The sequence below is a fragment of the Paroedura picta genome, chromosome 6 (genome assembly GCF_049243985.1).
Source record: "Paroedura picta isolate Pp20150507F chromosome 6, Ppicta_v3.0, whole genome shotgun sequence".
NCBI lineage: Eukaryota > Metazoa > Chordata > Lepidosauria > Squamata > Gekkonidae > Paroedura > Paroedura picta.
This window is the reverse complement of record NC_135374.1, coordinates 55833721-55859606: the sequence shown is the minus strand read 5'-3', so window position 1 is coordinate 55859606 and position 25886 is coordinate 55833721. Positions and strand designations below refer to the sequence as shown.

At 41.2% G+C, this 25886-nt stretch overlaps 1 long non-coding RNA gene across 1 annotated transcript in view; it reads left to right on the top strand.

Annotated features, from left to right (window-relative positions):
* Window positions 1–19962, top strand: part of LOC143839860 (uncharacterized) — a 32759-nt gene extending 12797 nt beyond the window's left edge. The window contains exon 2 of the long non-coding RNA XR_013231915.1: window positions 15232–19962. This is a non-coding gene — a long non-coding RNA (uncharacterized LOC143839860). The remainder of the gene's footprint in view (window positions 1–15231) is intronic.
* The last annotated feature ends 5924 nt before the right edge of the window (window positions 19963–25886 follow it).

The window sequence follows — 25886 nt, the reverse complement described above, 5'->3', positions numbered from 1 at the left end:
AAATAAAAATCCTATAAGCACACCACACAGCCTGGCATGTCAATTATTTTATTTTTATTTATTTTATTTTATTTTGATACTTACATATAAAACAACCTATAATCTATATAAAAAGCAACCTAATGGAACTGAGCAGTGACAGGAGTGAAAACACTGTATATATGTTTTAAAGGCCTAAATCTCCTCACTGTGGCTCCCCCCCCCATCATTTTTTTAAAAGCAAAAGATGAAGAATTTTCATGTCTAGCAGGTGTGGTATCCTTTTGATTTTGCTATTTATTTTTGCTGGAAGTCCAGCTTTTATTTAAAGTAAGATGGTGCAGAGTTCAAAAGGCAAAACCATACATCATGTTACTAAAATACCAAGGAAGTGTTTTTCTGAACTTACTGCACTCCTCTGCAGAGGTAGGATTTACAGGGGGTGGGTTGGAGGTGGGATAGTGTTTTTAATGGATGGAAAAAACTGGCATGCATAGCTCAGTTTTGATCATGAACATATGCTGTAGTTTCAGTGAAACAGAAAAGTGGAATGCTGCCTTATGTCGAGAGCACTCCTTTCCAAATAGGCACTTTTCCTAGTTGGGTGGGGGCAGGGGAAGCATGCAAGCCGTCACAGATCCTCCTGCACACTGTTATTGCTGATGGTTGCCAGAATTGGTTTAACCTGGAAGTTCTTCCAAGGTTAAATCAGAATTATAAAAGATCAAATTAGCACTGTGGAATATATTTTTATGCTATGTGCAAATATGACCCATATTGATGGGGGTGGGGGATATACAGCAGTGATGATAAGTGTTGATTCTTAGTGAAATAACACATATTCAGAACATTTTAAATAGCAATCATTGTTTGTATTTATTTGCATTTAATAATTGCATTTTTGACTTTCCAGAACATTTCCAAGTATGGTGGTGGTGGTGGTGGTGGTGGTGGTGGAAGGAAGTGCTGTCAGGTTGCAGCCCACTTATGGCAACCCCATTGGGTTTTCAAGAGAAGAGGAATTCAGAGGTGGCTTGCCATTGCCTTCCTCTGTGTAGTGACCCCAGACTTCCTGGGAGGTCTCCCATCCAAATATCTAACCAGGGCTGACCCTGCTTAAATTCCAAGATCAGGCTGGCCTGGGCCATCTAGGTCAGAGCATACCTAGTATCTCTCAATTATATGTAAAGTTAGGGTTAGGGTTATAAAATCCACAGAATGAATATTACAAAATACATAATGTTGTAAACTAAGGTCAAATCTGGCAGATAATTAAAAGAGAATTTTAAAAACAGAACTTTTATGTAAACTGCCACGAGCCAGCCTGGCTGAGAGTAGTGGTCTATAAGTCAAATGAATGAATGAACAAACGAACAGGATATTTTTTTAAATGGGAAAATCATATGGCTTAGCTAGAATCAATTAAAGCTGGATATAGAAGAAGAAGAAGAAGAAGAAGAAGAAGAGTTGGTTCTTACATGCCGCTTTTCCCTATCCGAAGGAGGCTCAAAGCGGCTTACAGTCGCCTTCCCATTCCTCGCCTTCCCCACAACAGACACCCTGTGGGGTGGGTGAGGCTGAGAGAGCCCTGATATCACTGCCTGGTCAGAACAGTTTTATCAGTGCCGTGGCGAGCCCAAGGTTACCCAGCTGGTTGCATGTGGGGGAGCGCAGAATCGAACCTGGCTTGCCAGATTAGAAGTCTGCACTCCTAACCACTACACCAAACTGTATTAATCAGTCTGCATAGGCATTTGTTTTCATCTATAATGGGTGAAGAAAAAAGAGAGGCAGAAACCTAGACCAAATCACAGATGTATGAATTCCAAACTTGTTTAGAAATAATCCAAGTTAATTTCAAGGCAGGCAGAGCACAATATGGGGCAAGACTAATATACAGACAAAATGAAATAGATTAAGGCAGAGTCTGTACTTACTTTGTTTATTCCATTGTCAATCCTGTTGAATTCAGATCGCTTTGAACTTGGATCTTCCTCTTCCCCCCTCCTCCCCATTGAAACAGGAAAGTCTTCTTAGTTCAGAAGGGGGGGGGGAGCCAAGCCAAGCAGGGAGCCTCTTTCTTTTCTTGGAGTGGAGGGGGAGAAGATCGAAAAAGGCAGAAAAGGGAGAAAAATCCAGGACCAACAGAAGTTGAGATAAATTAGGGCCTTTTCCTTTAAGGCAAATTCCTCACATGACCACCTGTGGCCAATCACGGGTCCTCTACCACGGAGGAGAGCCCCGATTCAAAACAATGCGATTTTATAATATATTCAGGATTAAAAGCACTCTAAGATATCGCACAATAAAGGTAGGGTCACTCCAGATCAATCCTTCTTGCTCTAGAAGGAAATTTTAAATCGCCCCAAATCCAAACGGAAATCAAATTCTGTGGAGAGGGCAGGGACTGAATCGATCTGGGGTTGGAATAAAAGCTCCGTGCAGTTTACACCTAGGGGACATCTACTTATCCCTAATATATGAATCAAGCACTGCCCACCTTCGCTAAGCTCAAGCTGCAGCGCCACAGTGAAGGGTTTTCCATTTTCTGCATTATAGTCAATAGAAGCCATCTCTTCTCTTTCTCCATGCTACTCCTTGTATTGTTAATGCATGCGCTTATTAGTTGTTATGTCCCATCTTTCAGTTACAAATAATACTCAAGGCGGTTTACATCCTCGGATTAGTAAAACGGGAAAATATTAAACATTTTAAACATTTATCTAAAAGAGCAGTTTCCTGAAAGGTTGATTAACTATCGATAAGATAGGGGGAAAATGTAAAACTAATAAGAGTTCAAAAACCAAAATGGAAAGAGTGATAACATACATAGTAAGATTGACATAGAAACATTCATAAATAAAGATTGCTGCTATTACTAGTATTTTGTAGGACCTTATTATGGGCAATATTTTTTGCTTGCTTTATTACCTAGGTTGCATTGGATCTCCCCCCCCCCCCCGCCCAATTCAAACCAATACAGGTTTATTGCCTTTTACTCTTCCCTCTTGCATCCTTGTCCCTGCTCTAAATCAAGCTGTACCTCATTTATTATTGCTTTTCTTTCCATTTCTTGGATCTGAATTACAACATTAACTATTATTTAGATGTGCTGGTTTTGCTGCAACACAAAGGGAGAACTAGTGAGGTGTGCCATATGAATTGGAGTGGGGTTTTTGATTGCTGTCTGGGATACTGATTACACTGTACTATGGGAGGGGCATGTGATTACTGTCATTCAAATCAGGTGATCTCCTACATACAGTTGAACCATGAGTAGGAAATAGTTACTTGGTGTTATTTCTCTTGTACTTTTGTTATTTTTGGCTTATATATATCTTGGATACAAAGTTGTATGGTCTGAATAGTTATTTTGTCACCTTATTTTTAAACTGGTTTCAACTACAGACTCTTTTGGGGGATCTCTAGTTGCCCTCTGTAGTATTTTCTTTGATGTGTGCTTTATAGATGTGTGTATACAGGCCCCTGCTTTCATCTGTATTAATTTTATAGATGGCAGGAGAAAAGTGGCTTTAAAATATGAATTAAAATTATAAATTAGGCATCTTAATAAGAGTGGAGTCTTAATTCATAAATAATACTGCCAAAAATTGACAGCAACTGCCTTAAACTGAGTTGAACTGTTGGTCTAATACTGTGTTCAGACTGGCAGCTCTAGAGGCTTGGAAAGATATTACCCTGCTAAATGAGACCTTATAACTGCAAATGCTATAGGCTGAACCTGTAATTTTGTTTATGAAAAGTATGGTCTCTGACACTGTCTCGGACACTGACACTGACACTCTTAGCTCTGATTCTTTAAGTTACAGGCCTCTGTTCTTCACTAGGCAAGAACAGTCCTTCCAGTATCTGAATTTCTTTAAGCAAGAATTATTCCCCTAAGCCAACAAACCATGAATATAAGTATGCAGTTAAGCACATTAGGAATTTTAGGTAAACCAGTTTTAGAGTTCCTCATATGGTATCAGGTAACATTTATCTCCTGAGGGTGCATTTAGAGTAAAAATGTACAGAGAAGACAATAGATGAATGGAGAACAGTTATGGTATAATAAGTAAATGGGTGGGTGGCTTGCCAGGTGAGAGGCTTGGCAAAGGCAGCGGGGCGGGGCAGGGCTGCAAGGATCGGCTCTGGAGTAAGGCAGCGCTGGAAGGTGCGAGAAGAACACAGTTTGGCCTCCAGGGCAGCCCTTGGTCTCCAAGCTGTGCAGGCTTGAGTGGTGATTCCAGAACTGCGCCTGGAGGTTGGTAACCTCCAGGTCAATTGTGTCCCTCTTTACCAATCTTAAAATCTGGTCACCTTACCCTAAGGCCATCCCCCATGGCCCATGTAGCATGTATGTAGTGATGCAGAGCAGTGGCACCAACAGTGGCCCTTGCCAGGTTTACACAACAGGCAAAACTGAGCTGATCCAGCAAGGACTGAAGCTTCTTAAGCATACACTTGCTGCATGGAAAGACCTTACTTGACAGTGACCAGAGTGCATCTGGCTTGTCCTCTAGAACAGTTGTCCCCAACCTTTTTGAGGCTGGGGACCGGCAGGGCAACTGCCCGCCCGCGCATGCCGCACATGCGAGGCCGCGGCCGCGCATTGCACATGCGCCATGTGCGGCCAAAATCGAGCATGCATGGCACTTCCGGTTTCGGCCGCGCATGGCACATGTGCGGGCGCGGCCCTGATTCCCTCTCCACCCCTCCCGCAGTAAGAAACTTCCCGGGCCGCAAGCTTGCGGCCTGGGAAGTTTTTTACTGTGGGGGGGCGGGGAGAGGGAGCCGCGGCCCGGCGCCAAGGCCTTCGCGGCCCGGCACCAGGCCGTGGCCCGCGGGTTGGGGACCACTGCTCTAGAAGGTGGAAGTTCCCTTGGACCAAATCCAGCAGGATACCCAGGTATACCAGTTGGCTCACTGGACCCTTGGTCTTGTCATGTGCCAGGGAGACACCCAGTCTACCAGTAATCAAAAGGTTATGAGTAAGGCCATGTAAACAAGAGTACCTCCTGGCTGCAAATAAAAAATAATCCAATAACAAGTGACACAGATTGCATCTACCCTGTCTTTCACTGCCTACTTCAGGAAGGTGTTAAAGGCCACAAATATTGCACATGGTACTGAGCAGCCCATTGGCATGGATTTACCCACATAGTGAGTCCCCTGGAACTTGGAGTCTTTAAAGTAAAAATCCCTGAGAGGGACTGTTAGGAACACATTTAGCCATACAGGCCTCCATCCTGCATGTTCTGACAAGATGGACAGTCTGGACAAATGTTAACACTAACATTCTTTGCATTTCTATAGAGAAAAAAACAATCACACAATGCTTGGTTCTTCAGTAAAACTGAAGTCTGGAATGTACAGAAAATCACTCTGTTTTTTTTTAAACATTTTTTAAACAGAAAAATATTCATATTTACGGGAATAATGTTATTATTATTCATATTAACTCTGCTATCTGGAAAATGCATCTATTAACTTTTATAATGGTTATTTTTAAACTGGCATGTTGGGAGACTTTTTAAAGAGCCCTATAATTTCAAGGTACTCTTCTGCCCTTTTCCATCATATTCTTATTCCATTTGAATTGCTGACTCTGTACACAAACATCTGATATGATTAAAAAGGTCTGTTCTCCAGCTCTGCCCAGATGCAGTTCTGCCTACAAGCTGCACAAAAAATATCACAGCTGTACCAGCCCACCTTCACAAAACAACCCTCTTTCAAAATGCAGTCTATTCATCCAGTTAAGATGACCCATACTGGCCTGCTAGTTGGAGTCTGTCAGGCCCAGGTTGGGCATGATCTGCAATCTCCTAGATCCCACAAATTGGCCTCTGGCATAACTGTGGATGATCCATTTTTGTAGTGTATCCTTTTTAGCATGTTCAGATAAAAAATTTAAAAAGGGAAACTGTGTCAGCTGTCTTTATTGCTCCTTTGCCCTGCATATGCACACCAAGAGTTTAACCAATGAGGAACATTGTTTGGATCATGACAGTTCTAGATGTCTGATCAACTCACTTAATTCCTAATATTATATGTCACTTGACAGCCTAACCAGTATCATAGCCTCAAAAGTAGCATGGTCCTGTTCACTGATATTTAGAACATGTTTTCTAGTTCTCTGGGGACAACTCACTTGATATGACTTTTGCCCCAGTAAATATATCAAGTGGCAAATCTCAAGTGGCAAATGTAAGCTGTCTTACATTTTGGTTTATCCATGCAGGATAATGAGGTCGCACAGATCTGAGACAGTACCATACATTGCACTACGCTATGGGCTGAGGATTAGGGATAGCATGAACCAGGAAAATGTGGCTGTGGCATGGTTCACACTTTTACTAAACCACAAACCAAACTATGAACCGAAATGAACCAGAAAGTCTGTTCACAAAGCAAATCAGTTAATGGTTTGTGGCCCCACAAACCCCATTGAAAGGGACCGTAGTAGAAAGCCCCCCCCCCAAAAAAAACTTGAGCCAGGGGGCAGTTTGCTTCCTGCTGCTAAGTTGTTTGGGGCTGTCCTGTGAAGTCCTTTTAAATTTTAGTCGTAAATTTTAGTAGTCTCCCTACTGGTCAGCCATTTTGAGCTCTCTTGTGCAGTCCCTTTATATGGATACATTTAAGGGAGTGCACAAGGAAGACGAATACAGCTGAGCATGCATAGACAACTCTCTCCACCCATTAAAAGGGGTCACAAAAAAGAGCTCAAAGCTGGGTCACTGGGGAATATGCTCCCTTGTCTTGCCCCTTTAAATGTGCCCATCTAAAGGAACTGCATAAGAGAGCCCCAAACAGCTGACTAGTGGGGAGACTGCTTCCTATAGCTCAGCTGTTTTGGGCTGTCTTCTGTAGTCCCTTTAAATTTTAAAATAACTGTACAAGACAGCCTGAAACAGTTCAATGGCAGGGAATGCTTCCATGCCATTCAGCTGTTTTGTGGCTTTTTTGGGGGGTGGGGGGTGGGGAGAAAGCAGGGATTTAAAGAGACCTGGAATCTCTTTAAACCCATGCTTTCTGCTTCATCCATGAGCCACCATGAAATGCCTTGAACTGTTTTACAAGTTCATGGAAGTTCATGATCGTAGACCCAGCACTAACTTTTGATCCTGAACCGCAAACAAGGAAAAATGTGTTGCTTCATGGTTCTGTTTGTGTCTACCTTACGGAGGATAATGGAAGATCACATTCTGTTTTTAAAAACTGCTATCAAATGCAAATCTAACACAGCAACCCGGGAGAGGGGTACAACTTTTGTCCTATGCTAATTCTATGTGCTCATAGATTTGTTTTAAGGCTGAAATCTACCAACTGCAGTCTGTAATAGTGAAGTCCATTTTGCCACCTCATTCTCTTGCACGTCATGGTTTCAGTCCAAGTTACACATAGAGGAATTCCTACTGCCTTCAATAGGGTTTACATCTGAGTAAACATATTTAGGTTCACTCTAGAAGAATATTTGTTAATGTTTCCAGTGCTCAGTAATTTATACCTAGTCTTATTTCCTAGTTTCAGTTCTGGAACTTATAAGTGGATACGGATTGCTGCCTTAATGTGTTTTGACTTGGGTATCCATAATTAAAGACAAATAATTTATTTAGAGGCTTGGAAATGTAGTATATAGTATATGATTATTTCTCTGCTCAGACACACTATACCTGCAGTTTAAATTCAAGGACTTTGTCAAAGTTTCAACATTCTTGGGCCATTACAAATGGAAGCAGGAGCCCTTGAAACATATATGATGTAATCAGTCCAAGTCACACCATGAAAACATGATTTTATCATCTCCCTGCTTCTTAAGAATGAGAAATTCTAGTCCTGAATTTAATAATGAATAAAATATTGCATGAAAGGTTCTCACTTGAAAGTAGCATCTTGCTAGATGGAGGAAAGAGAGATAACTTTGAGCTACCTTGGAAGACTGCCAAGAAGATGGGATGTTGATATTTAAATATGTAAGTAAGTGGGGGAGGGTTCAGTTATTTCATTTAGTAAACTCAGTAAGTGCCACTGACTCCGTTCATCTCCCCACAGTAGACAACTTGTGAAGGAGCTGGGGCTGAGAGCTCTGGGTCCTTCCCCACCACTCAGAGGTAAATATCATAAACCCACCCTGGGTCCATCTGCGCTTACCTGTTACCTGTTCAGCTGGCCGCACCCTGATTGGTCCAGCCCCTACGCTTGCTGCCCCCTAGCAGCCTCCCTCACAGGGTGCCTATTATGGGGAGAGGAAGGAAAAGAAATTTTAATCTGCTTAGAGACACCTGAGGTTTGCTGGGTGACTGTGGACCATTCCCAGTTCTCTTAGAGCTCTCAGCCCCAGCTCCCTCACAGGTTGTCTACTGTGGGGAGATGAAGGGAAAAGGTGTTTGTAAACCATTTTGAGACTCCTTTGGTAGTAAACAGCAGGGTACAAAAATCCAGCTCTTCCTCTAAAGGGCAACAGTGAAAGAATCATGTGAACACATAACATTATATCAGCAGTAAAAAAATGGAAACAGAAGGAGCAAGGTGAATACCTATGTACTGTGACTACCCCATGTGAATTAGGGCAGGGGGACATTTCGGGTTTCTGCGGCCTAATTCACACAAGAAGGGAAATGAGGTCGAACGCAGAACTGGGAAGAATGGGTTGCCATGTATTTTCTCCCTAATAAGAGTCCCCAGTCTGATTTTCCCTTCACATATGGCTCTTGAAAGCTCATCTGTAACCATTGTGCCACAATTCCCAAAGGTCAGTCCTCTCCCATACTCAACAAACATTCCAAACCACAGGTTCTTGACACCCATCTCTCCACACCCACACCCTCATTTGTCGCAACACCACCACAACCCCCCACACAACACACATATTCAACCATATACCCTTACAGACTGAACAAACCCTCCCCTTCCTCTTCCCAATGCCAAGCTCTCTCTATCTATCTTAATCACTCTCTTCCCTTCTACCTCCCTCTCTCTTTGCTATTTCCCCCCATCTCCCTACCGCTAGCGTAAGGTGACCAGATTGTCCCACTTTTGGAAGGACATCTGGGTTACCTGGCAAATTGTACCTATGTTGAATTTAAAATATATATATTACAATACTATTTTTGCATTCTATGTATTCTATGAACTTTTTGTTGCTCCATATAGACCTATTTTTAAATCAAGACACCCCCCCCCCAGTCGATGGTGTCCCGCTTTACCAATGTTAAAATCTGGTCATGTTACGCTACAACGTATCATCTACAACGGGCTTTAATTCTAATTTATACATAAAATGAATTCCTGTTAATTGTGCCACCCCACCCCAAATTAAGAAATCAGACTTTCATATTGCCAATAACCTGGGGAACACTGGTCAGGGATGCCTCTACACAAATAATGAGGGTACAGTTTACCAGTTACTCTAGATCTCTACTTGGGCAGGCAGTCTAAGTATTTGTGAGTGATCTAAGACAGTGATCCACAACCTTTCGAAGGCTGCGGACCGGTAGGGGGGAGGGCGATCCAGCAGACAGGCATGCCGCACATGTGCGGCCACGCATGCACAAACACGCATGTGCGGCAGGTCAGTGCATGCGCGTTTGTGCCATGCACGGCTGCAAATGTGCATGCGTGGACCTGCCGTGCATGCATGTTTGCGCTGGCAGCCCTGCTTCCCTCTCCCCACACATACACAAAAAGAAGCTTGCCGGGCCGCAAGCTAATTGGCTGATTTGGCGGCCGATTTACTTGCGGCCTGGGAAGTTTCTCACTGGGGGGGGCAGGAAGAGGGAGCCATGGCCCAGTGCCAGGGCCTTTGCGGCCTGGCACCGGGCCATGGCCCGGTGGTTGGGGACCACTGATCTAAGGTATGCAGGGAAGAACTAAATTCCAGTCTGGTCTCTTAAATAGGAAAATACTTTATTACTATAGATTCTGCTACAGCACAAGGCAGGGAAGATGTTATCACACCTACTGATTACAGATCAAATTAAAAGAAAAGGAAAATGTAACACTAATATAAACTTAACAATACAGAAGGTTTCCCTGTGACATATCCCCTCCCAATTTCTACGGAACAAATGGATGTTCTCCTGATCCTCTCACCTGCTCCATGCAAGGGGAGTCCAACTTCCACTGCCTGAACAATGATCAACAAATATTTCTTCCTACCCTTCTTGGCAGAAAGGCTCTCCCAATCTAGTTTAGAAAATTTGCTGAATTTCCCAGTCAATTTAGAGCAGGGGTCCTCAACCCCCGGTCCACGGCCCGGTACCGAGCCGCGAAGGCCATGGTATCGGGCCGCCAGCGACCGCGCCTGCCTCTCCTCCCCGCAGCGAGAGGGGGGGAAGAGGCAGGCACGGCCGCCGGCACACCAGCGACACAAACGTGCACGCGCGGAGCTGCCGCGCATGCGTCTTTGCGCCCCGTGCTGGTGAAAACGCACATGTGCAGCAGCTCTGCACATGCACGTTAGTGCCACCTAGTGGCGAACACACGCTTGCGCGGCAACTGCGCGTGCACGTTTATGTGCAGCTGCGGTGGCCGGGATGCCGGTTCTCTCCTACCCTCGGAGACGGTCCCCGACTACAAGAATGTTGGGGACTGCTAATTTAGAGCACATGACCCATGCATCTTAATACTCAGATCATGATTTACAATAGGCATCTATCTTGCCCTCCCTTGCAGGTAGGTATATGATTATCTCTTTGTGGAAATTTATCTCTGTTCTTTGGCATCTTTGTACAATGTATGGGTCTCTTCCCTGGGAAAATAAACAGCTTCAGAATCACAGGAACTCCCTTATGTGCTTCAAACTATCTTACAACACCAAAATCACAACAGAACCTTCCTACATCCCTGGACAAGGTACTACCACACTGGTCATTGTCATTCATAAATGCCAACAGGGAGGCATGTGCGCTAGCGTATCTTACTTAAACTTCAGACATACTGAAAGCAATTCCCAAATTATGCTTATCCAGATATGCCCTGAAAAAATCAAATCCTGTGTGATAATTCCCATTAAGATCATTGGAGTACATTTTCCCCTAACTGCAGTATTGACACTGACAGAGGAATATGCTACACAGTGTAGTTTAGTACTGGGTGTATACCACTTACACAATTTCATTTTGTTTCTTGATTGAATGGAGATTCAATAGAAGGCTTCCCATAATCACACTGTAAAACTTTCATTGCCTTTGGTCCTTGGCCAACACAGCACTTGAAGCCTGGAGTTGCCGGTTTGTTTCCAGATACAAGTTCTGCAAAATACCACTTTTGAAAGCATCAGCAGATTAAATTTATTCAGAACCTACTAATTGTATGGTCATTGATTATGAGGAATGAACATTGCACTTTATATTTGCCCTTTGATCCTGAATTTCAGAGGTTTGCTGGAGCAAAATGAATATCTCCAAGAAGAAGAAGAAGAAGAAGAAGAAGAAGAAGAAGAAGAAGAGTTGGTTCTTATATGCCGCATTTCTCTAAAATTCTTGTAAAGAAACAAAAATGAAGCAGAATTAATTAAAAAAAACTTATGTGGCCATTTTGCTTTTAGTGGAAACAAGTTTAATTATTTTAATTTATCCAGATAGCGTGGTATTTATAAATAATGTGAGGATGTGGAATAGGTAAAGGACAAACAGTAGGTTAAGTGATCACACGAATTTTAACAGAGATTTAACATGTGGCTTCTGTTGTGGAGTGGATTTTTTTATACAAAGGTTTGATTTCTACAGAATCTTTTGTTAAATGTTAACATACAGATCAAACCATAATTGGGAACTATACAAACCATAATTTGGAACTATATTATTTCTAAATTATCTGGTAAGATAAATACAATGTTTTATGGTTTCATTGAGTCACAATACTACAGGTAGGCCAGAGTTATTCCCATTTTATTTACAGAAGTATGCCTAGAGCTCTCCTCCAAGGCAAAAGTGAGAGAATATCTGGCCAGTGTTCTACATTGTAACCCCTGGCTCTTTATTACTTCACTCTAGTTTTGTTTGTATGTATGTTGCATTTCACTACCGTCTCCAGACTCTACCTGAAATGTCATTTGCATGTTTAAACTTAATTTACACAAGTATAGAAACAACCACATAAACATAATTCATTTTGTCATTTAGAAATGGCCCAGTGATGAAAGGCATATGTACAAGTCAGGAAAGATAAGAGATTTTGCTGGAAATGAAGGTTCTTGGATCTGAATATAATTGTGTCCTCCATTCAGGAAAACTAACAGAACTGCATTTCCTTTTTCATTCTAAATTACTTCGTTATTACCTAATAAAAGAGACAAATCTGATATTTCCGCTGATTGCTGTCATAATGAAGTTGTGGCCTGGGAAGCTCCAAGAAAGGGAGGGTTTCATATTGTGTGTGTGAACAGTGAAACCATACATTAGAAGGGAGAATTTTGCAGTCCTTGTTGATGTGAAAACATCTTATCCGGCACCCATAGGAAAAATCTTCAGAATGGACTGAAAGTCCATTACAGCAGTGGTCCCCAACCTTTCTGAGGCTGGGGACCGGCAGGGCATCGGGCCGCACCCGCACGGACCACGCCCGCACAGTGGGTCGCGCCCGCACAGCGGGCCGCACATGCGCAATGCGCGGCCCGGCCCTGATTCCCTCTCCCCGCCCTCCCGCAGTAAGAAGCTTCCCGGGCCGCAAGCTTGCGGCCTGGGAAGTTTTTTACTGCGGGGGGGGGGGAGAGGGAGCCGCGGCCCGGCACCATAGCCTTTGCGGTCCGGCACCGGGTGCGGCCCGCAGGTTGGGGACCACTGCATTACACCCTTGCACAATTGGGCTGTGGGGAAAGATTCCATTTCCAAGCATGCTCAGCAACGCTGGCAAAAGAGAAGGGAAAGAGGCAGCTAGGGGGAGCAAGTGCTGGAAAAGTGCTGTGCCCCAATCTACGAGACTTATATTCCAGTACACCCCTGCCCACTAGGGCATTTGTGCCCCAATCTGTGATATTTTTACCCCTGTCTATTGTGACCTTGTACCTCAATCTGTGGCATTTGTATCCCTGTCCATCCCTGCCCACTATGGCATTTGTATCCTTTCTACCCCCAGGCTAAACCCTCAAATCTCAAGGAGTTTCCCAACCTGGACCTGGCAGACTTAATTCCCTCCTCCCCTTGTGGCCAGGGAGGAGCTCACAGAACTACAGTCACCTTAGTGAGCCTGATGCGTGGTAGATTCAGGATGAGCCAAAGGAAGGACTCTTTCACATAACATGTCATTGAGTTCAGGGATTTTGCTGCCTCAAAATGTAGGAACACCTACTTATTCCAATGGCATTGTAAAAAGAATCAGCAGATCCATGGGAGGCCTGAAGAATGACAGTAGGTGGATTTCCCATTGCTGCTTCAGGCCAGACTGACTGAGGGGTGGGGTTTTGCAACTAATAATATGTGAGCAATTTAATTTACTGCTCATGCTTGGTGACCTTTGTCTCCTTAGGCCTAAATCCTAAACTGTTTAACTAAATCACGACAACAAAAAAATGACGTGGGTTGCACTAAAGGTAAAGGTAAAGGTAAAGATATCCCCTGTGCAAGCACCGAGTCATGTCTGACCCTTGGGGTGACGCCCTCTAGCGTTTTCATGGCAGACTCAATACGGGGTGGTTTGCCAGTGCCTTCCCCAGTCATTACCGTTTACCCCCCAGCAAGCTGGGTACTCATTTTACCGACCTCGGAAGGATGGAAGGCTGAGTCAACCTTGAGCCGGCTGCTGGGATCGAACTCCCAACATCATGGGCAGAGCTTTCAGACTGCCTGTCTGATGCCTTACCACTCTGCACCACAAGAGGCTCATGGGTTACACTAGGCCTACACAAACTGCTCAGAAAAAGTCTAGGAAAATCTTGAGCTCAGGGTACAAGAAACAGCTTTTTATTAAATATTGTTATATCTCTTTTTCAAGCTAAGTTATAAGCCCTGAAGTTCAGTGTTAATAAATAAACCATCAGAACTCAGTGGTGCAACACTTGCATTACATGCAGAATGCCTATGTCCAATCTCCTGTTAAAGGATTTCAATAATCAGGTGTTGGGAGAGAAAGATCCTTTTATTCTAGAAATCCAGGAAAGAGTAGTGAGTCAAATGGTGCAACCGTCATTCATGCTGCCTCTAATGTGATCTCTCAGTGTCCCGTGACACCATTAATGTCCTCAGGAATATTTACATTATGGGATTTTTGGAAAAAATGTGTGAGACATGCATGTTTAGTATTTTGTATGGTTTAACACTGAACATGTGCCCTAACTCATGGAAACAAATAAAGAATGTAATAACCAATACTTTAAATCCCAGTAGTAAAATATAAATCAATTTTTTTGAAGCAAACAAACTAAGTGTAAAGAAAAAGAATTAAAATTCCTTGGGGGAAAATGTATGTTTTCCTTTGGCGCTGTTTAAGGTACCATTTACTTCTGGAAAAATGTTTTAGAGGGAAAAGGTTCTCCCAGTACTGCAAACTGTGCCACCCTGTCTGTTAGTCAAAGTTTTTTGAAGAGATTGGTGATCTGATCATAGTCAGAAGCTTCCTTCTAAAATGAGAATGTCCACTGCGTTTGTTTCCTTTTTAAGGCTTTCTTTGTTTTATAAACAGATCCAGACCTTTTAATGAACCATTTAGCAAAAACAGGCTTATTGGTTTAGCCAAAATGCTAATCCCACTGAGTTTTTCAGTATCACCTACCCCTCTGCTCCAATTCAAAAAGCCAGATGTCATATGTATCAAGGGAGATGAGACAAGTACATACCATACTTCAGATGCTGCCTAATGTTGCATCACATCTCTTCTTGTTGCAAAGCAAATGCTCATGATACATTCTGGGTGGTACACTCCATCTACCATTCCTTGAGCCAAAAAGCAGAAATGAAGCAATGGCATGTTAGAATATTATCTGAAGCCGACAGATGCAAGTTATTAAGTGCTCCTTGTCACAAGCTTGAACTCTGCACGTGTAGGGAGCAAATTGCGGTAGAGCCAAGAACATGATGAACTGACCTGCAAATGCTAAACATTGGATGTTCAGCATGAATTTATCTTATTAACCTTAGATAACGACATGTGAGTAAACAATACCAAGCAATCATTGTTTAGAAATCACTGAAAATCAAATCAAGCACTGAGCGATCTAGATTGTACACAACAGAGAAACCTTGGGGTTTTCAAAGTGTCTTTGTATTTTGTTTTAGTAACTGATTACTAATAGATTTCTTTCTGTCATTTCAGACATGTCTGTTTTAGTAGCTGCTAGGATTTCGAAGAGGCAGAGGAACTAGAGATCAAATTGCCAACATACGCTGGATCATGAAGAAAGCTAGGGAGTTCCAGAAGAACATCTACTTCTGCTTCATTGACTATGCTGAAGCCTTTGATTGTGTGGAACACAACAAATTGTGGCAAGTTCTTAAAGAGATGGGAATACCAGAGCATCTTATTTGTCTCTTGAGAAACTTATATGCAGGTCAAGAAGCAACAGTGAGAATTGAACATGGAATCACTGATCGGTTCAAAATTGAGAAAGGAGTTCGGCAAGGCTGTATACTGTTGCCTTGCCTATTTAACTTGTCTGCGGAGCGTATCATGAGAAAGGCAGGATTAGAGGAGTCACAAATTGGGATCAAGATTGCAGGGAGAAATATCAACAACCTCAGATATGCAGATGATACCACTCTAATGGCAGAAAGTGAAGAGGAACTAAAGAGCCTGTTGATGCGGGTGAAGGAGAAGAGTGCAAAAGTTGGCTTGAAACTCAACATTAAGAAAACAAAGATCATGGCATCTGGCCCTCTCAATTCCTGACAAATAGATGGGGAAGAAATGGAGATAGTGACAGATTTTATTTTCCTGGGCTCCAAGATCACTGCAGAAGGAAGGACTCTCTGGAGAAGAGCCTAATGCTGGGAGCAATCGAGGGCAAAAGAAGAAGGGGACGACAGAGAATGAGGTGGCTGGATGGAGTCACTGAAGCAGTAGGTGCAAACTTAAATGGACTCCGGGGAATGGTAGAGGACAGGAAGGCCTGGAGGATCATTGTCCATGGGGTCGCGATGGGTTGGACACGACTTCGCACCTAACAACAACAACAACAAGTCGAATTTGTTTGCCTACAAACTCACTTGCATTGGGCTAGCAAAGCGTGGTTAAAGCAAAATTGACATAAATGGGTTTCTTCTGGTTTTCACCTCTTCCTTGCTTTTCTGAATCACTATAGAGTGCTGTATAAAATGTCTGTAACCCTTCCTGCATTGTAACTTTCCCCCTTGCCCGTCCTTTTTTTTGCTGTGCAAGCTGCCTCGGACAGTTGTTTATTTTTAATGTTCTAAGCTGAACACCATTTGGCTCAATTGACCAGTTTATAAGAAGTGGTCAATCAATCCCAATGGTGCTATTGAAGCATTATAGTGCTATAGCACTCAGTTAAAAAAAAATTAAACACTCTGAGGCAGCTTGTAGGGCAAAAAGGGGCAGGGGAAAAGTGGCCCTGTTTGAAATACCAATAACACTTCAGAGACTACTCATTAATGAAAGGAATTGCTGTGTGAAACTCTTGTCCCTGTATTGCTTTACCTGAAATCTGGCCAACAACAGATAACCAGTCTAGAATGGTAATGTGACCCCACCCCCCCCTTCCCACTTGAGTAGATGCATAAAATCCCAAGTCATGAGTTCTTGTCACCTTAACTAATTTCTTAGCATTTTATAGTTTTTTGTGACAACATTGAAAGCATATATAAGAGTAAAGATTACTTGTGGAGTTGTGGAACCTCAAGTACTTATTTGTATTACTGAGATCAAAGCCATGTGTGATGGATTGCACTTTTAAAACTTAGGAATGCTGTGCAAATAATTAAAGAACCATGAAGGGTTAATTCTGTGTAGAACTAAAGAACCTTGAATGACAGTATGTTCCAGGAGATCTGAGCAGAGAAATACTTGAGGGGTGAATGCTGAGGAGAAATCCAGTCTAAATTCAGACCTGACTGAGAGCAGTTTAACCCAGATGGGAGTACTGTGGGAGGTTGGCAAGGACAAGTGGTAGCTAAGCAAAGACTCCCATTCAGGCCAGAGAAAGGATAGAAATTCTAGTGAGACAAGAAATTTCCCTACCCAGTCATACAAGGAGATATCACAGAAGAGTAGAAAGATCTGTAGTCTGGTGTATTTAGAAACTACCTTTTGAAACCGGAAGGGTCAATAAAGCTCAAGAAGAGTATTGGGCCTCTTCTGCTGATGAAAACTCATTAAATACATCGTTGTTTTTGTGATCTCTGCACAGAAGAGTGAATTAATCCGCAAAACTGATTTTGCTCTGCATGGTGAACTGCCTCTTTGGTGCTTTAAGTATCTTTTAACCGTTGTTTCTGAAAGATGCTTTTCACCCATTCATTTCTCTCCTGTCTGCCTGAGACGCACTATTAGTCATTAGTCATGCAGAGAAGCTCCTTCGTTATGCAGATTAGTGACTGCATTAGAGAACAAAAAGGAGTTGGCAAAACTACAGGGGGCAGGGCTATGAATTATTTCGTGCAGAGAGCATTGCAACATAGTTTTTCAACAGACTATATTCAATGCAGAACAAGGATTGTAATATAATAAAGCGGTCTAAACTGGTTGTTTTTTAAACTGTTTTATTTGGCTCTGTGCAGAATACCTCCTGGTGTGTTTGGAGAAGAGGTTTGGGTACTGGAGTGTAGCAGCCTTCTGGAACTCCAAAGAGTCAGTGGATACTCCAATACAGTGTGCTGGAATGTTTGGGAAATACTGGAGCAAAAGCCTTTCATCTTAATATCAATAGCACAAAACATATGAACTGAATCCTGTGCGCATACTGATTTACTTCTGTGTTCTACATTGAGTTACCTCAGAAATGTTACACCTCAGTATATCTGATCTTGCCCCTCTACATTGAATAGAATCTTTTAATTATTTGGAATTTTAAAACATTTGGAGTGCTATTTAAGTTTAACTTAAAGGGGACTTTCAACCATTCCCTCAGGTTCCTTGGCTGAGCAAACAGCCAAAACCACAGCAAACACATTTTGGAGGAATTCAGTCATTTTTATTTCTTGCAACAACTTCTATTGTGTGGATAATCTGTAGGTGGAAATTCTAATGTGTGAGCAAGTTACCTTATAAAAGGCTGGTGTCTGTTCTGTATCCCATCATTTTTCTGGTTCTCTCTTTTAAAGCAGCTCTCTAATCTGCTAACACATTGAGTATAATCTGAATATGTTTCCTATTAATCCAGTGGCAAACGCTGATGGTCCCCTGCTTCCTGTGAACCCATTATAACAGTAGATCAGTTACAGCATACTTGGAAGCAAAGGTTAGGAAGAGAAATGTCAGATGTTTCAATTTCATAAAAACTCTAGAAGTTCATTGGAGGGTGTGAAGCAAATTCCTCAATCCTCTATCATTATACTAAGGTTATGGCTGGGAAATATTTCTAGCTGAAAGGAATACGCCAATGTCTGCTCATGGTTTTGTGAGATATTTCTGTTATATAGGAGCTTTGAATTACTGTCTCTTGCATTCATGATAGTTTGCCATAGTATTTCAGTAAGAAGAAATAAAAATTCTGTTTCAAGACTGTCAGGTGAATGGTTGTTGTCTACTAGTGTCCTGTTAAATTAGCAATTAAAAGTATTGGATCAGGCTAAATGGAAACTTATTTGGAGAGTCTGCAATGTACCATTATAGGAGAAAAGTACAGCCAGGCCCACCCACTAGCACTGCCGCAAAACAGCAGAAGGATTTCTGGCACAGGTTTTTATGTGGAGGGAGGGCTTAAGTGTGTTGTTTAGTCTATTATGCATGCACACACTTTAAAATGTACACACTTCAGGAAAAAAATAGTAAAGTAATTCTGTACTAAATTAATTCTTTTTTTAGTAGTGCAACAATCTACTATTGTTGAAATTCCTAAACTCATGAGGTTCTGTAGCAGATAGTTTTTCATTCCAGGTAAAATTCATGTTTTCACATTTTACTGAATGGGATATTTGATCATTTTCACAGGTGAAAGGCCACATGTTCTATGAATTTCCAGAAGGATACCTGATTATCAGTAAGATTTTTTCTTTTTTAGAGTTCTTTAATGCTGCTCCTGGACTAAATTTCTGCTGCTGCTTCAGACGAACACGGCTACCCACTTGAATCTATCTTTTTTCTTTAAGTCTTTCATTTAAGCAAAAGTTAGTAGTAGGAATCCAATCAGAATTATACCTAAGCTCACTCCCCTGATTTTAAGGGATGACTTTCAGTCATCATGAAAAGTGGCCACTAAAAACTACCTGGAGAGGTTGGGGTTTTCTCCTCAATCTCTTCTCGAGTTAGGATTTGATCAAGTAAAGCAATTGGTTCAATCAAGAGTTTTGGATATTGGAAGCCAATCCAACCCAGAAAGTTCGCCTACCTTTCTATCCTCTGATAGATCTAGATATATCCTGGCACTGGCAGCATACCTCACAACCCCAGAGATCAATAGCTTTAATGCTTGCTAGATGCTCTGCATTGCCGTCAGCCATTCTTGAAGGTTGGTATCAAGAAGTCCCTTTTCAAGAGAGATTCTGTCCATGCATAAATAGGTAACTACAAACCATAGAAACTACAGACCACATTCTATTTTGCTGTCCTTTTTACAATGATAACTCCTGTATCTAAGAGGTTTCTTGGTCATTCTGACTCGTTTAAAATGTGTGGAGTTTCTATCGATTGTTTCAATAAGAGACTTTGACTTGGTGTAAAGATCAATTAATTGGAAAAATGCAAGTAAACCTAATCAATACTTTGTCAGGACTAAAGGACAATAGCATCAGTGTGCTTATATCCCTTCCCACTGCTCAGCCCCCCCCCCCAATTCCCATTTTGAGTGGGAAAGCAGACTATGTAGGATTAAAGACACAACTCCTTGCAAAAAAAAAACAACAACAACAACAGATAAGACCTTGGAGCAAAGGAAGAGGAAGCCAAGGACACTTCACACAGCCCATTCTCCTTAGGGCCTCCCCCCATCCAGTGCCCACTAACAGTGCTTAGCATGACAAATGGAGACAGATATGTGATTTGCTCAAAGTCTAAATGTAAAGGCAAGGCACAACAAAATGGCTAGATGCATATAAAAGCAGAAGGTCCTAGGAAATAGAAAGCACGAATATATGGCAGAATCTCCAACTTCTGACAAAATATTATTGAATTATGAGAAAAGGTGTCTGTTTTTACTGCAGTTTTGTGATGTTGCCTGTAAAATCTGTTGTCTTATGGTAAGGTGTTTTTTTCATGAAATTTTAATATTTTCAATTGGGATTAATCCTATTTTATTTTAGTTTTCTGGACATTGGATTGTTTTCCCCCTCCTGTTTTATGGTTGATACCCTTATCTGTTTTTATGTTTGTGTTGTTTAAAGCTCTGGTCTATGACTGTTTATTTGTTTATTTGTTTATTTGGATTTTTATACTGCCCATTCTTTACAACTTCTACTTATAGCTTTTTCTCATTAGAAACAATTTGGAGGCAATCACAACTGCAATCATATGCTCTAATCCAGGTACTTCATGATACTAGCAAACTGCTCACACCTCTTAATTTGTCCAAGGTTCTGGATCTTACCTGCACTGGGCTTTTTATCCTCTATTAGCTTATATTTTAAAAAGCAATCTGCACCTGATCTGATTTCCAGTCTGATGTAAATTGGGTTTATTATTCCATCTGCAATATCTCAGCCCCACTCTAGAATCATACCACCTTTCCCCTGGGATATTCAAGAGTGGATATTATCTGTTTAATTGGAGAAAAATGCTCTGAAAGCCCACTCTTCCATGTGCAGATGTTTGCCTTTTCAGATTTTCTTCCCCCCTTCTATCCAGCTGCTTCTTCCTGAGGCTGCTGCCTTGTGTTCCTTTGGCACTTCCCCTCTCCCTCATTTGATGTAACTGAAGAGCTAGTCAGGAAAACAAAAATCAACAAGCTGCCTTGTGGTCCTTTGGCACTTCCTCCTCCCTTGGCTTGCTTTGGCTGTAGAGCCATCAGGAGAGAAAAAAGGCAGGAAATAAAGCCCTCTTGAGCCACCTAATGCTCCTTCAATGCCAGGTTGGAGCTTCACACAACCCCTGACTCCCTCCGCCCCACACACACACACACACTCTAGATTCACAGTTGGCTGGGAAGGGAGGTGAAAGTAAAAGGCATCTACAGTAAGGTGACCAGATTTTAACATTGGTAAAGCGGGACACCATTGACCGGGGGGGGGGTCTTGATTAAAAATTTGGTTTATATGGAGCAACAAAAATTTTCATAGAACGCATAGAACGCAACAATATTATTGTAATATATATATTTTTAAATTGCAACATAAGTACAATTTGCAAGGTGCCCCCAGATGTCCCTCGAAAAGTGGGACAATCTGGTCACCTTAATCTATAGGCTGCTCCACCTTGATCAAGCAGGAAGGAACAAGGAGATTAACACTTGGAAAAATTCAAGTGCAGAAGACAGCATCTGGTCTAGATTGTAGAAATGGCCCAGTTTCTATTGGCCCATGTCCTGTATTAGTATTTATATTGATCTTGCTTTTCTTTTTCTTTTTACATTGGTGTCATGCTGCAAATTTGTTTTTAACTTTTATGTTCCTTTTATATTTTACTATAAAATACTCTGAGATATCTATGCTTTTCATTTGTTTAACTTTTTTCTTTTACAGTTGTAATTTAATACTTTGTATATCGTTTTAACGTCCTTTTATTGTTAGTCTGCAATTGACTGAGAGTGTGGATTATCAGCATTCTAATTAGTAGCTTAATTTAAAATAAATGAACATGAACATGTACATGAACATATGGAAAGGAAGAAAGAATGATTGTGAAACAAAATGTTAGCAACCATGTTACTGGATTTTAAACTATACACTTTGTCTTTTCCTAAGTTTTAGAAGTAATAATACCATGTATTTAGAATAAAGCTGTCCAAATATTTCACTGTTACCATTCAAAATTTTGTCACAAAACCAAAAATCTGTTGTGACTATCAATCTTGAATATGTCTCTGGTTGAGAGAGGTGCCTGATAATCTCAACAAAGTACTCCATGTTGCTTCGGCGAGACACTTTGGCCATTCTGCACATGCAACAGCATGAAGTGAAAATGAGGCAGTAGAGTATTGATGTGGTAGAATATCCTGTGCCACTTCCATCTGCAGGTGAGGGGTTGCATTTTTGTCCTATGCTAGTGCAATGCATGTAGCACTATATGAATGGCTAGGCTGGAATCTTTCTATTTATATGATTTTTGTTTTCATTTGCAAAGAGTTTTTTTTTAATGAAATACCAATAAAAATGTGTAATTCTCCCAACCTACAGTTTGACCTAGTACAGTCCTTTCTAGAACCTCAAACTTACACCCCTTCATTCTGCTGCATTTATATACCAGGCCTTGAAAACAAGAATAGATTGGTGGATAAAATGATACATACCCTTTAATATAATTTAATATAATCTAACTAATTAACTGAGGCCTTTGCAACATAGTTCCATGGAACTAGAATCATAGGTCACAGAGGTAACCTCGGGAGCTGGAAAAAGAAATTGGCATGCAGATTACTATCATGCAGTCATGCAATCCCTATATGTGAAATGGGATGTAACCACATCCCGTTGACTTAATATTTATCTCAGTTGCAGATACAAGTGAATTCTTAAGAGTTCTATATGAACTGGTTAAGGAAACACAAGACACTTTGAGGTTAGACAAGCAAATGTCCTTTTACTTGTAGAGAAGGATGGGGATGGGGAAATTAATTAAATCTGTTTCCAGTCCCAAAGATAAGAAGATTTCATTTTTCCCGTTTCAGTGATGGGAAATCAGATCTACAGAAAGATTGCCCTATCTCCCTGGATATATTAGGGCAAGAACAAGAACCAGATTTATTTCTTCAACCCGCATTTTAAGCACTAAATGTGCCCCCTCCTAAAAAATGAACTGAAATGTGAGCTAAACTAATGAAGTTGTTTTTAAGATCAGATTAAATGCACAGTAATAGCAGATGTTGCATAGTTTCTAAATTTTCTGTTTAAATAATGTGGTCTGTGTACTACCTAAAGCAGGATTTAAAATTTGTCTTAATGCATTATCAGACAACTAAGCCACCGTCAAAACAGATAGAGTCAGAATGAATGAAAACATTTGTTGTATGTTTCTTCTGTTATAATAACCAGGCAGCATTATTTTAATTTCAAAGTGTTTAGGTTTCACGTCTAACATTTTAAGTTCTGTTCCTTCAAACTATATGGGCAACATTTCACCAAGGGTTTTAATGTGTGAGCTATAAAACATAGTAGCCCTAAGCAGAATTACACGATTATGGTCTACTGAAGTCAGTTTTCTTAGGAAGGCATATTTTATTTTGGATAGGACTGATCACAAAAAATTAATCTGTAATTCTGGGAGACTTCATAGTACACTTATTTGTTGTACGTTATTTGTTGGTTCATTTTTTGTTAATGGTTAATAGCTTAGTCTTTGGGTTTTTTTGAAAGAATCCACAAGATGTTAATTGATAGTCACAGAATCATAGAGTTGGAAAGAGCCATAGAGGCCATCTAGTTCAGCCTCTGCTGAAGGCAGGAACAGCTAAAGCATCCAGGATAAGTATCTGTCCAGACGTTGCTTAAAGACCTCTATCCAATAAAAAGTAACAACACTGTCACCAAAAACACATTACTGTAAATAAATTACTGTAACCAACATTTCATATAAATAAAACTTCAGAACACCCTTAAAAATGTGTATAAGAATGATCACAGCACTCTAAAAGTTCTCCAATTAAGTACCACCTTTCCAGTTGCCTGAACAGTTCCAATAGTGAAAGAACAAAATGAAGCTCTCCAAGAAGAAGTTTCGAGCAAGACACTTTCATATACAAACTCTTCTCATTCTAAATTATCAATACTTCCATCATGTACGAATTAAACTTCTGCATGTTTGCCCTCATCTAAATACATAAATGACTCCTATCACCAATTCAGAACTTCCATGCCTCCCTGTAATCTGATATAAAAGAGACAGAGCAGTGTGTCATCATCATATTGGTGCTGCTACACCTCAAATCTCAACACAAAATTCACTTGGTCATTTCATGTAAATGAGAAACAGTTTGAATAGAATTTTACCGCTCCTCCAAAATCAGCTTAAAATGATGTTCTCACTATTGCAGCTTCATATATGCATCTTGCTGTATTTTTGAAGGGCCTGCTCTCAGTCTTCTTAGAGGATGGATTAATTTTTAAAAGATTCATTACTTAGTGTGCTGTAACTAAAAATGTATGTAACCAATAAAAATGTAGATCTGCTGCCTGATTACTGTAGATGAGCCTACTGCTATGGTTTTGCTTTGTTGGCAGTGGCTCTAGATAGGCAGACACTTTGATGAAACATTATATTAATGTTCTTTTAACAGATATAGATGTTTCCTGAGTTAGAGCTGTTAAAGGATGTACCTCTGATAATTCTTTTCTTGGAGAACCATTCAGGAGCTAGGAGAGGTATCATCTCAATATGTAGCTTGTTTCAAAAAGGCTGAAAGACAAACAAACTGCGTTTGATCCAGTGCAGAGTTCAAAGAAGGAGGCGGTGCAGCGGATCATTCCCTCACTTTTTCAAGCAACCTGCTATTTGTCCTGAAAAACCATCTTGGATGGTTTAAAGAGCCACACAAAGAAAAATGCCACACAATTGGATGCTGAAGCACTGGGCGGAATCAGGTAATATCACTTCCATCCCCCTATTTTCTAGTATGTAGAATCATCAAGGGATGATGTATTTCCCTACTCAACTCCTGATTATCATTGAAAACCTCACAAAGCATTTTTATAAGTCTCACCTGAACCTTTTCCACAGTCAAGAAAAATGCCACTCCAGCATTCCTGAATAACAAGTGTTTCACTCCACAGAATAACAAGTGTTTTACTCAACAATCTGACTTTTAAGAAGCATCTTTGAATGCAATCTCTGTTTGCTCAATGGTTTGTGAATCTTCAGAAACCACAATTTCCCTCCTTGCCTTAGCAGGCAATTCATGGTTATTTATAGAGGAACCTCAGCATCCGGGTCTGCTTCCTCCTCCATTTCCACCATCAATAGTGTCATCATAGATATATATCAACTCTGCCTACTATCTGCCTCTCCTCCCATCCACCCAATTCTCCACTTCCTTAAAAAAAATCTTGAGCATGATTGCATTACAACATGAATTTGCAGAAACAGCTGTGTAAACTTTATAATTAATTTGATTTGTATCCCACCCCTCACTTGCTGTCTTGGGGCGGCTAACAACACAGTTAAAAATGCAACTTAGAATCATAGAATAATATAGTTGGGAGGGACCTCCCATCTAGTCCAACAGCTGCACAATGCAAGATACTCACAACCCTATCGCTCATCCACTCTAACCTGCTACTCCCTTGAACCTTCACAGAATCAGCCTCTCCGTCAGATGGCTATCTAACCTCTGTTTAAAAATTTCCAAAGACAGAGAACCCACCACCTCCCGAGGAAGCCTGTTCCACTGAGAAACCGCTCTAACTGTCAGGAATTTCTTCCAGATGTTTAGATGGATTTTCTTTTGAATTAACTTCATCCCAGTGGTTCTGGTCCGTTCAGGGGAAGAAAGAACAACTCTGCTCCATCCTCTATATGGCAGCCTTTTAAATATTTGAAGATGGTTATCAGATCACCTCTTAGTCATCTCCTCTCCAGCTAAACAGACCAAGTTCCCCCAACCTTTCCTCATACATCTTGGTCTCCAAACCTCTCACCATCTTTGTTGCCCTCCTCTAGGCCCATTATGCATGGGGGGAATAGCGCACATTTGGGGTGGAATGGCGGTGACT